This window comes from Mastomys coucha, unplaced genomic scaffold (genome assembly GCF_008632895.1).
Source record: "Mastomys coucha isolate ucsf_1 unplaced genomic scaffold, UCSF_Mcou_1 pScaffold23, whole genome shotgun sequence".
NCBI classification, from domain to species: Eukaryota; Metazoa; Chordata; class Mammalia; order Rodentia; family Muridae; genus Mastomys; species Mastomys coucha.
This window is the reverse complement of record NW_022196906.1, coordinates 27,909,941-27,913,179: the sequence shown is the minus strand read 5'-3', so window position 1 is coordinate 27,913,179 and position 3,239 is coordinate 27,909,941. Positions and strand designations below refer to the sequence as shown.

At 41.2% G+C, this 3,239-nt stretch overlaps 1 long non-coding RNA gene across 1 annotated transcript in view; it reads left to right on the top strand.

Moving 5' to 3' along the window:
• The first annotated feature begins 2,566 nt into the window (after positions 1–2,566).
• Positions 2,567–3,239, top strand: part of LOC116073567 — a 6,903-nt gene continuing 6,230 nt past the window's right edge. The window contains exon 1 of the long non-coding RNA XR_004111874.1: positions 2,567–2,744. This is a non-coding gene — a long non-coding RNA (uncharacterized LOC116073567). The remainder of the gene's footprint in view (positions 2,745–3,239) is intronic.

Here is a 3,239-nt window from a genome sequence, read left to right as displayed (position 1 = left end):
TGATTGTGTTTTCCTGTAGATCTTTAAGGGATTTTTGTGTTTCCTCTTTAAGAGCTTCTAGCTCTTTATCTGTGTACTCCTGTATTTCTTTGAGGGTGCTATTTATGTCTTTCTTAAGGTCCTGTATCATCTTCATGAGAAGTGATTTTAGATCTGAATCTTGCTTTTCCGGTGTGATGGTGTGTCCAGGACTTGCTATGGTGGGAGAACTGGGTTCTGATGATGGCAAGTGTCCTTGGTTTGTGTTGTTTATTTTCTTACGCTTGCCCCCCACCATCTGGTTAACTCTAGTGCTACCTGCCCTTGCTAAATCTGACTGGAGCCTGTCTTTCCTGTGATCCTAGTTGTGTCAGCACTCCTCAGAGTCAAGTTGTCTCTGTGATCCTGTGATTCTGGGATCCTGGGATCCTGGGCTTGTTAGATCACCTGGGAGTGTGGCTTTCTCTGTGTGTTGTGGGACTGGCTGTAGAGCTTGTGCCCAAGGTCTGCTCAGAACATTAACCAAGACAGACCAGAAGGAACCAAGTCAATGGGCTGGCGGAGTTTCTGTGTGCCTGGTCCTACTAGTCCCAGTTACTCCCAGTGTTGGGACAGATGTTGGTTCCTTCTCACCTCTGATCCTGGGTGTGTCAGAGCACCTGGGAGTGAAGCTTCCTAGTCTGTGTAGTCCAACTCCCCAACAATGGTCAGCAACAGCTGTGAATGAAATCCAAGTATCTAATGGTTGCTCAGTCCCACAAGGCAAGCAGGCGAAGAAGAGTCTATAGGTTCTTAATAAATGTAAGTTTGACTAAAGCCGTATACTTGTGGGAGATGAAGAAGATTTTCTGGAGGAAATTTGAAGAATCTCTTGCTTCTGTTTGTATCTATGTTAAGCTAAAATAATAATAATAATAAACCCAAATACAAAATGCCTTATTGAGGAATTAAGAATATTTATGATTCTTCTATGAGATTAAATACTTCTTGATAGGGAAATGCATAAATTATTGATACATATAAGAATATATATACATAGGAAACTATTCTCCTTAGTAAAGTTATAAGCTTTTTTATTAAATTGATGACAAACTTTAGGAACAGACCTCCAAATATTACCTTTCATATCTGTCTCAGGTGACAAACTCATATAGTAACTCTCATTTTTTTTATACTTTCACTCAGAAAAAAATTTTAAGAAGCATTATGCTTTGTAATTTGAAGTGAGTTAAGCCAAACACAGAAGGCTACCTACTGTATGGGTCAATTTATATGACATTCAAAAAAGACTAAACTTTAGAGAAAAAGCTGGAGTCAATCTGTGTCCAAGAGGAGGGTAAGAGAAGAGGAGACTGAATCAGTGCACAGGGAAATTTCCAGGTTTGAGGATAGTCAGCCTGTAGCTTACTTATGGTGTTGGTTACATATGATTGTTTAGTACATCTGAATTACACCTTAATAAATATGCCTTTTCAATATTATGGATTGAACTGAGGACAATGAATGTGATTTATCTGTGAGCCACATACCTAGATCACTTTTTTTTTCTTACAGAGTTGCCAAAGGTGACTTTGAATTCATTTTGTTTCCCAGACTAGGCTTGGACTAGTGATACTCTTGCCACAGCCTCCCAAGCAGCTGAGATTGCAGGCATGCACCACCAATAGGCTCACTAATGAACATTTGTAATGTTAAGTATTTTTTTCTTGTTTTCCTTAATTTCTAGAAAGATATAAGACACTGAAAGACCCACAGAGGTATCCTTAGAACCTGTGGTCCATTGAATACTCAGGACATCCTCAAATGGATCTGGGGGAGTCTAAGTTCTCTGTGATGTCTCTGTGATGTCACTGACCTTTGTTCTGTGGTGGAGGGGGAGGGGTAAAACAGGGAAAGAAGGGAGAAAAATGAATGGAAGGAAAGGGAAGAAGGAAAAAGAGGAATTGAAAGAGGAAGAAATACAAGAAAGCAGCAGAGATGAGGAAGAAAGGAAAAGATTCCATGATCTTTTTTTTTTTTTTTTCAGTGAAAAGGGTAAACTAGAGTGGACATTATATGCAAAGGTGACAAAGCTCTTGGTTGAAGCAGGACCCATAGCAGATCTTCACATTGCCACTATCAGTAGGGTTTCCTTTTAAGCCTTACATAAAGGCTTATTTCTGTGGACCCATGGTGTTGTTCACTCTGATACTTAAGCTCATAGGAGTGAGGGAGTGAGGCTTACATAAATTCTCCTACAATGGACCACTTAACAGGTTCCTTGCACAGTATCTGCAGAGGTTTGAAAGCAGAAGTACAGGAAAGAAACCAACAATACCAGAATGTCTAGTACACCTTAATGGAATCGACAGTGTTGATCCAAGTGGCAAATGCATGGTACTCTAATTGTCTGGAAACCTTCATGCTGGGCACAAGCTCAGAAAAGGCCACAGCTGCTAATCTGAAAAAAAAATTAGGGTCTCAGAAATTATTGGGGGCTCTTGGGAGATAAATCATGAGGAACCTGTTTTTATCACTACAGTCTAGTCCCATGCCTTCATGAGATATTTCTATTAGTCAGGAAATGCTGTCCTGAGAGCATACTCCTGCCGTTGATGCCATTTTATCACCAGGTTCCAGGCCGGGACATCACTTTATGCTTCGCACATTGTGACTAATTAGTCCATTTGAGATGCTGATGGTGATGACAAGAGTAATAAAATGCAACAATAAGAGGCCAGCTGTGCCCTTCTGTGGGCCTGGAAGAATTGGTCATTTTGGAGAAGGTACTTCCTATGTGGGGATGCTCACCTATGCTTCTCAGCTACAGAGGCCCGATTCAGGGTAATGAAATGTTGAAGAATGCCTTCTTGCAGCACAGACATCATTGCTGTAATGATGATGAGATGCTGAGTCCACTGAAGGGTAGAACGCTAGGTATTTAATCACATGCAGCAATTAACAAAGCATTCTCTCTTTGCTGGCCCACTCTTTGCAGCTCCTGTGCTAGGAATGTGGATAGACCAGTCTCTCTGACCCCAGGGATCAATTTGATTCTTTTTTTTTTTTTTTTAGATATTTTCCTTATTTACATGTAAATTTCTCCATTCCCAGTTTCCCCTCCAAAAAACAAAGAAACAAACAAAAACAACCAAAACAAACTCCTGTGGCCTCCTACTTCCCCATGCCTGCCACCCCGCCCTCTCCCACTTTTTGGCCCTGGCATTCCCCTACAGTGGGGCACAGAACTTTCACAGGGCCGAGCTCCTCTCCTCCTATTG